Source organism: Nerophis ophidion, linkage group LG17 (assembly GCF_033978795.1).
Source record: "Nerophis ophidion isolate RoL-2023_Sa linkage group LG17, RoL_Noph_v1.0, whole genome shotgun sequence".
Lineage (NCBI taxonomy): Eukaryota > Metazoa > Chordata > Actinopteri > Syngnathiformes > Syngnathidae > Nerophis > Nerophis ophidion.
The window spans coordinates 24,179,385-24,189,431 of NC_084627.1; positions in this window are offsets into that span (position 1 = coordinate 24,179,385).

Below are 10,047 nucleotides of genomic sequence, written 5' to 3' on the forward strand. Positions count from 1 at the left end.
GAGTCGGGACCCCGGATGGACCACTCGTCTGGAGTCGGTACCCAGGATGGCCTGTGTATCGGCTGGGGACATCTCTGCGCTGCTGATTCGCCTCCGCTTGGGATGTTTTCCTGCTGGCTCCGCTGTGGACGGGACTCTCGCGGTTGTGTTGGATCCACTATGGACTGAACTTTTCACAATATCATGTTAGACACGCTCGACATCTATTGCTTTCGGTCCCCTAGAGCAGTGGTCCCCAACCACCGGGCCACGGCCCGGTACCGAGCCGCGGCCCGATTGGTACCGGGCCGTGAAGACATCTCTGCGCTGCTGATTCGCCTCCGCTTGGGATGTTTTCCTGCTGGCTCCGCTGTGGACGGGACTCTCGCGGTTGTGTTGGATCCACTATGGACTGAACTTTTCACAGTATCATGTTAGACACGCTCGACATCTATTGCTTTCGGTCCCCTAGAGCAGTGGTCCCCAACCACCGGGCCACGGCCCGGTACCGAGCCGCGGCCCGATTGGTACCGGGCCGTGAAGACATCTCTGCGCTGCTGATTCGCCTCCGCTTGGGATGTTTTCCTGCTGGCTCCGCTGTGGACGGGACTCTCGCGGTTGTGTTGGATCCACTATGGACTGAACTTTTCACAGTATCATGTTAGACACGCTCGACATCTATTGCTTTCGGTCCCCTAGAGCAGTGGTCCCCAACCACCGGGCCACGGCCCGGTACCGAGCCGCGGCCCGATTGGTACCGGGCCGTGAAGACATCTCTGCGCTGCTGATTCGCCTCCGCTTGGGATGTTTTCCTGCTGGCTCCGCTGTGGACGGGACTCTCGCGGTTGTGTTGGATCCACTATGGACTGAACTTTTCACAGTATCATGTTAGACACGCTCGACATCTATTGCTTTCGGTCCCCTAGAGCAGTGGTCCCCAACCACCGGGCCACGGCCCGGTACCGAGCCGCGGCCCGATTGGTACCGGGCCGTGAAGATTTTTTTATTCATCCATCCATCCATTTACTACCGCTTATTCCCTTTCGGGGTGGCGGGGGGCGCTGGCGCCTATCTCAGCTACAATCGGGCGGAAGGCAGGGTACACCCTGGACAAGTCGGCACCTCATCGCAGAGCCAACACAGATAGACAGACAACATTCACACTCACATTCACACACTAGGGCCAATTTAGTGTTGCCAATCAACCTATCCAAAGGTGCATGTCTTTGGAAGTGGGAGGAAGCCGGAGTACCCGGAGGGAACCCACGCATTCACGGGGAGAACATGCAAACTCCACACAGAAAGATCCCGAGCCTGGATTTGAACCCAGGACTGCAGGAACTTCGTATTGTGAGGCAGACGCACTAACCCCTCTTCAACCGTGAAGCCCTTTTTTATTCTTTTTTATTGAAAAAAAAATATATATATATATATTTTTTTTTCTATTAAATCAACATAAAAAACACAATATACACTTACAATTAGTGCACCAACCACAAAAACCTCCCTTTTTCATGACAAAAATGTCCCTTTTTCATGACAAAGAAAAAAAAAAAAAAAGGATTAGCCACCTCCCACCCCGCCCCGTGCCGCGGGACAAATTATTAAGCGTTGACTGGTCTGCAGATACAAAAAGGTTGGGGACCACTGCCCTAGAGGCGGGTGGGGGGGTGGGTGGGGGGGGGGGGTGTTATGTGGGCCTACCGAGGATGTCGTAGTGGTTTGTGTTGTGGTTTTGTGCAGCCCTTTGAGACACTAGTGATTTAGGGCTATATAAATGAACATTGATTGATTGATTGATTGACTTCCATGTGATCATTTTCTAATGTAAGTGTTTTGGCCCACTTACAATGACAAGAAAAACAGATATTGTTTTTAAATGAGCTGTGTACTAGTAGTGTGTGTCTGGGTGGGGGTCCTGCTTTGGAAATAATGTGTACCCCTTTCAGATATCGCATTTAGTTCCCATTAAAACATTCACATGTTGCACAATGAGATGTAAGCAGTGGATCATGTGTACATTGCTGTAACTTTCCGTTTGCAAAATATATATCTTTTTATTTGAATTTTTTTTAATATAATAACAGCATTTCATGATTGGTATTTATAAATTAAGATTCTTAATAAATGACAGTAGAATGGGCATGTCAAGCCGGGACTTAGATTGTTTTTGCTTCCTCGATGCAGAGATGATGTGGGACGAGTCAGGCATGGATGTGAGTACATGGTTATTTATTTAACCTTCGTCTTGTATTAGGGTCGGCACCGATCTGTTTTAGTTTTTAAATACATAAAATAAGCGCATACATTTTTTTTTTTGCATCAAGGCTTTTTGACTTTGTCATGAACCTGTATTTCAACAAAACAAAACATTTTTTTAGTTTTTCACTAATAAATTATAAAATGTTCTGGATGAAATTATGACATTGGTGTTGTTAGGGTCGGTTTTGACCCAGTTATGAAAATAAGACTATAAAGCAATACGTAGAGCCAAAACTGAACACAATGACAGCCAGCTCATCTCCCAACCATGTGAGCTTTAGGGGATTCTCATTTTACCTTGTTATCCAGGACAACAACAAACAAAGATGGGCATGTCCAGACATGTGAGGTCAATTCAGTCTCAAAATTATTAAAATGAAAAAATAAATAAAACAAATAAGAGATAAGATATATGTTCTAATACCCCTCAGTAATAGTCAGGTAACACAACAGCCTTTTATTTATTTATACGATTTTTTATAAAGTTAATATTACCATGTTTTAAATTGAAATTCGAGGGGTATACTGGCAAAAAAGAAGGCCCAATGGCCCACACCAAAAATATTAAAACCAATATTTTCATGGATAAGGAAGCCTAACAAGGTAACCAAGAGATGAAAAACCCATTGTATGATAATCGCTTTTAGTGTATTTTACAGCTGATTTAAGAAATGGGTCAAAACCGACCTGTTAACATAAGATATGGTACCAGAAATGTAACACGAGAGGAAGGTTAAACACTAAATACAAAAATTAGCAAGCTAAGGGCGCTCACGAGGAGGTACAAAACTTGGCTACAAAATACGAACAGGAAACAAAAACACTTGCGCGATGGCATGAATGAACTATGAATAAACAAAAGATACTATCAAAGATATTCAATAAACAAAAAACTTGCACTGAGGCAAAAATACAAAGATCTTACGTGGTCCAAATGGTTAACAAGGTGTGAAGGTTTGTACGCAAAAATGCAGGCATGAAAACATAAGGCAGAATGGAAAGTACCCAGAACGATGAACAGAAAGCAAGTGACATAAATAGTGGCCGTGGTAACTAGAAACAGGTGTGAGAGGCTGAGGATCGGGGCGTGACAAGGGGAACCGGGTGGAAACTAATGAGTAGCTATGGTGACCAAGAAAACAAGGAAGTGCAAACGCAAAAAGAGTCCAGAAAACAAAACAAAACATGATCAAACATAAAACCAGATTAACAGGCATGACAGAGCACACATTTTATTGGTAACTCATAGTGTAACGACCTGGTATTACACATAATGTGCGGTGTGGGAAATGTCCGACTTTTTGTGTGGCTTTAAACGCATCACTGGCTCAGTGCCATATGTGCCTGTGTTGGCACAAGTGCTGCTGTTCATCATCATCATTTTATTTTATTCCTTTCATGAAAATGCATATTTACAAGCCACGTACAATTGACACTTTCATTGTTTTTTTTTTGTTTGTTTTTTTGTTTCTTATACATTTCCATGATCAGAAAGGAGCAGATGGAAGAATAATATTCTCATATTTATCTGCCCCTTTTTTTTTAACACAAATTACAGTATTTTAGATGACTTTATAACTGTTCCCTCCACCAACACCCAAACTCCAACATACTTTTTCATTTTCCTTTAAGCATTTTCAAAATGACACGTTCAATCTAAATCAAAACTCAGTTTGATATAATTCCAGTTTTCTTTTTTTATAACTCTTTTTAAATACAAATATATTCTTACAGCTTTTTAAGTCTTTGTTAAGAGAATTCCATGCTTTCACACCAGCAACAGACAAGCACATTTGTTTCAAATTTGTTCGCACTCTTGGATGTTTAAAGTCATACGGCCTTCTGTGGTTCTCATCTTCAGATGTGAACTCAAATAACTTTTGTATGTCCTTCGGAAGAACTTTGTTTCTCGCTTTGAACATCATTAATAGAGTATTCAATTCTAAAATGTATTTTAGTCTTAGTAATCCTGACCTAATGAAGAGTGGATTTGTGTGGTCTCTATATCCTACTTTAAAAATGATTTGAATTGCTCTTTTCTGTAAGAGAAATAAAGGCATTCTGTTGCTATGATATGTATTTCCCAATATTTCTGCACAATAATTGAAATAAGGTAGAATATTTGAGCAATATAACATTCTCATTGTGTTGTATGGAAAACTATATTTAACCTTGTTCAAAATAAATAAGGTTTTAGATACCTTATTTTTCACATGCATTATATGAGCTTTCCATGTCAACTTTTCATCCAAGATGACCCCAAGAAATCTGATTTCAGACACCTTCTCAATTTTCACATTGTTTATGGATAACTAACTTCTATCTTTGTTTTATTACCGAATACCATATATTTAGTCTTTTCCAAATTTAAAGAAAATTTATTTATATCAAACCACAACTTTAGTTTAACAATTTCCTCTTCATTATTATTGGCTAAGATTTTCAAGTCATCTCCTGAACAGTGTAAATTTGTATCGTCTGCTGTTGATATGACAGATGGCAAAGTTGGTTTTGGTCTGCTTTGTACGGCAGAAAATGACCAGCTTTGCTAGATAGACATTGTTGAGCGATGTTTTTGGTCATGTGTTTATAAAGAGTTTTGCTCAATAAAGTGATCGATGGAATTCATGTCCTCCTCAAAGGGTCTCGACAGACGTCACAATAATTGAACAGCGATAACGAAAACTGTTGTCTCTGTTATGGCCTCTTGTCGTCAGTTACTTTGAAAATTGCTTGTTTTTTTTATTGGATTTTGTGCGAGGCATAGATTTGCCGTGGGCACCTTAGAGGGAACGTTGGGGCTGGGAGATATATCGATATACTCGATATATCGTGGGTTTGTCTCTATGCGATATAGAAAATGACTATATCGTAATATTCGAGTAGACGTTCTCACGCAGCTGCGGGCATTACACTCTCCTCGCTCTTTCCTGTGTCTCTTCACAGACAAGCAGGCGCACATTCATACGTCACTTACTGTCATGTCATACGTACACGCCTTAAAAACTGCTCTAAAAAAACACCTCCAGGCAACTTCAACACTTTACTAATACCCTCCTCCATTCACATCCCATTTCCCCGGATTATAAACAACCTAATGTAAATAATCAAATGTACTTCTAATGTATATATTGCACTTGTTCTTATGCTATCTGAACTCACTATGTTCTCTGCTGGCTGTACATATCCTACTAAGTAGGACCTACACTGTTTCAATGTCCATTTCTCTGATGATGCAATTGTTGATGACTGAAGTACTGATATCAACCAAAGCTCCTCATCCCACCCCCCGGATTGTAAATAATTCAATGTATATACTATGATTATTAACCTGTGTGATGACTGTATTATGCTGATAGTATATATTTGTACCATGAATTGATTAACGTGGACCCCGACTTAAACAAGTTGAAAAACTTATTCGGGTGTTACCATATAGTGGTCAATTGTACGGAATATGTACTGTACTGTGCTATCTACTAATAAAAGTATCAATCAATCAAAACTCACCCAGCGGAGAGGTAGCGGCATGGCTAATGTTAGCTGTGATGCTAGCGGGTTGTAGCGGAGAAAGAAGGTGTGAATCTAGTGACAAATGAAGGAAGAATTAATTCCCAAGAAAAACAGCACGGGGCCCATCGTCTGGCGGTGGTTCGGCTTCAAGCAGGAATATGTCGAATAGACAACTTTAATTTGTCATGTGTGGGGCACAAGCGTTGCTACCAAAAAGTAGCATTACCGCTAATGTGTAGCATCGTTGGAAAAGTCACCCGTTAATAACTTTAATAAATGCAGTTTTGGTAAATTGACTTAGTTGTGATTTCCTTCTCTGCATGAAAGTTTAAAAGTAGCATACAGTGGGGCAAAAAAGTATTTAGTCAGCCACCGATTGTGCAAGTTGTCCCACTTAAAATGATGACAGAGGTCTGTAATTTTCATCATAGGTACACTTCAACTGTGAGAGACAGAATGTGAAAAAAAAAATCCAGGAATTCACAGTGTAGAAATTTTAAAGAATTTATTTGTAAATTATGGTGGAAAATAAGTATTTGGTCAACCATTAAAAGCTCTCACTGATGGAAGGAGGTTTTGGCTCAAAATCTCACGATACATGGCCCCATTCATTCTTTCCTTAACACGGATCAATCGTCCTGTCCCCTTAGCAGAAAAACAGCCCCAAAGCATGATGTTTCCACCTCCATGCTTCACAGTAGGTATGGTGTTCTTGGGATGCAACTCAGTATTCTTCTTCCTCCAAACACGACGAGTTGAGTTTATACCAAAATGGATACATGGATGATACGGCAGAGGATTGGGAGAATGTCATGTGGTCAGATGAAACCAAAATAGAACTTTTTGGTATAAACTCAACTAATCACTAATCTTTAGAACTTTTTTTGTAAAACTCTCCTTCCGCATCAGTCCCTGACACATTTCAGGCTGGCCGCTCTGGAAACACTCTGTGCACCCCACCCACACTGCTTGGTGCCTCGTCTGACCTGTTGTGACGTAGATTACCATAATAACTTGTAGGGTTGTACGGTATACGGGTATAAGTATTGTACATCGATACTAATGAATCAAATTCGGTACTATACCACCTCTGAAAAGTACCAGTCCGCTACCTCCTAAGATTTTTAGTTAAAATAAAGCCAATAATGCAATTTTTTCTGGTCCCCTTTATTTAGAAAAGTATCAAAAAGTACCGAAAAGTACCAAAATAATATTGGTATCAGGACAACACTAGTCACTAAAATATCATGCAAAAGCGCAGATTCCAACCATTGAAATATGTTGTATAGTTCAAGACTTATGGTCATTTAAAAACACGACTGCACATCATAATGTCAGCAACACTTTCCATCTTAAAGATGTAAAAAAAATATTTGGGAATGTCCGGCGGGCCAGATTGAAAAGCTTAACTGGCCGCATGTGGCCCCCGGGCCTACATTTGCCCAGATATGCTCTAGACTTTAATACCACAGTGTGTTAGCATCTAGCTAGTGGAATTCTTTCCCATTCTTGTTTTATGTAGAGCTTCAGTCGTTCAACAGTCCGGGGTCTCTGCTGTCGTATTTTACGCTTCATAATGCGCCACACATTTTCGATGGGAGACAGGTCTGGACTGCAGGCGGGCCAGGAAAGTACCCGCACTCTTTTCTTATGAAGCCACGCTGTTGTAACACGTGCTGAATGTGGCTTGGCATTGTCTTGCTGAAATAAGCTGGGGCGTCCATGAAAAAGACGGCGCTTAGATGGCAGCATATGTTGTTCCAAAACCTGCACAGTATGTACCTTTCAGCATTAATGGTGCCTTTAAAGATGTTTAAGTTACCCATGCCTTGGGCACTAATGCACCCCAATACCATCACAGATGCTGGCTTTTGAACTTTGCATCAATAACAGTCTGGATGGTTCGCTTCCCCCTGCCGAATATTTCCAAAAACTATTTGAAATGTGGACTCGTCAGACCACAGAAAACTTTTACACTTTGAATCAGTCCATTTTAGATGATCTCAGGCCCAGAGAAGCCGGCGGCGTTTCTGGATGTTGTTGATAAATAGATTTCGCTTTGAATAGTAGAGCTTTAACTTGCACTAACAAATGTAGCGACCAACTGTATTTAGTGACAGTGGTTTTCTGAAGTGTTCATGAGCCCATGTGGTGATATCCTTTAGAGATTTATGTCGTTTTTTGATACAGAGCCGACTGAGGGATCGAAGGTCACGGTCATTCAATATTGGTTTCCGGCCATGAGTCTTACGTGGAGTGATTTCTCCAGATTCTCTGAACCTTTTGATGATATTATGGACCGCAGATGTTGAAATCCCTAAATTTTTTGCAATTGCACTTTGAGAAATGTTGTTCTTAAACTGTTTGACTATTTGCTCACGAAGTTGTGGACAAAGGTGTGTACCTCGCCCCATCCTTTCTTTTGAAAAACTGAGCATTTTTTGGGAAGCTGTTTTTATACCCAATTACTGCACCCACCTGTTCCTGATTAGCCTGCACACCTGTGGGATGTTCCAAATAAGTGTTTGATGAGCATTCCTCATTTTTATCAGTATTTATTGCCACCTTTCCCAAATTCTTTGTCACGTGTTGCTGTCATCAAATTCTAAAGTTAGTGATTATTTGCAAAAAAAAAATGTTTATCAGTTTGAACATCAAATATGTTGTCTTTGTAGCATATTCAACTGAACTTGGGTTGAAAGTGATTTGCAAATCATTGTATTCCGTTTATATTTACATGTAACACAATTTCCCAACTCATATGGAAACAGGGTTTGTACATTATTTACAATCCGGGGGGTTGGATGTGGAGGGCGGGGGAGGTTGGGTTAGGTTTGGTTGATATCAGAATACTTCAGTCATCAACAATTGCATCGTCAGAGAAATGGACATTGAAACAGTGTAGGTCCGACTTGGTAGGATAAGTACAGCGAGTAGTGAACATAGTAAGCTCAGAAAGCACATGAACAAGAATATATATTTGATTATTCCCACCTAATCCCACTTCACCCTTGCTCCTGATGGGTGCTGGTTGGCGCCTTGCATGGCAGCTCCCTCCATTAGTGTGTGAATGTGTGTGTGAATGGGTAAATGTGGAAGTAGTGTCAAAGCGCTTTGAGTACCTTGAAGGTAGAAAAGCGCTATACAAGTACAACCCATTTATTTATTATTTATTATTTATTTACATTTGATTGTTTACAATCCGGGGAGGTGAGATATGGTGGGGGGAGGGTGTTAGTTTAGGGTTGTAGTTGCCTGGAGGTGTTCTTTTAGTGTGGTTTTGAAGAAGGATAGAGATGCACTTTCTTTTACACCTGTTGGGAGTGCATTCCATATTGATGTGGCATAGAAGGAGTATGAGTTAAGACCTCAGCTTTCATGGTAAGGTATATTCAGGTGTACTGGAGAGGAGGCTACGCCGGATAGTCGAACCTCGGATTCAGGAGGAACAGTGTGGTTTTCGTCCTGGTCGTGGAACAGTGGACGAGCTTTATACTCTCGGCAGGGTTTTTGAGGGTGCATGGGAGTTTTCCCAACCAGTCTACATGTGCTTTGTGGACTTGGAGAAGGCATTCGACCGTGTCCCTCGGGAAGCACTGTGGGGAGTGCTCAGAGAGTATGGGGTATCGGACTGTGTTATTGTGGCGGTCCGTTCCCTATACGATCAGTGTCAGAGCTTGGTCCGCATTGCCGGCAGTAAGTCGGACACATTTCCGCAGAGGGTGGGACTCCGCCATGGCTGTCCTTTGTCACCAAATCTGTTCATAACTTTTATGGACAGAATTTCTAGGTGCAGTCAAGGGGTTGAGGGGTTCCGGTTTGGTGGCCACAGGATTAGGTCTCTACTTTTTGCAGATGATGTGGTCCTGATGGCTTCATCTGGCCGGGATCTTCAGCTCTCACTGGATCGGTTCGCAGCCGAGTGTGAAGCGACTGGAATTACAATCAGCACCTCCAAGTCCGAGTCCATGGTTCTCGCCCGTAAAAGGGTGGAGTGCCATCTACGGGTTGGGGAGGAGACCCTGCCCCAAGTGGAGGAGTTCAAGTACCTCTGAGTCTTGTTCATGAGTGGGGGAAGAGTTTATCGAGAGATCGACAGGCGGATCCATGCGGCGTCTTCAGTAATGTGGACGTTGTACCGATCCGTTGTGGTGAAGAAGGAGCTGAGCCGGAAGGCAAAGCTCTCAATTTACCGGTCGATCTACGTTCCCATCCTCACCTATGGTCATGAGCTTTGGGTCATGACTGAAAGGATAAGATCACGGGTACAAGCGGCCGAAATGAGTTTCCTCC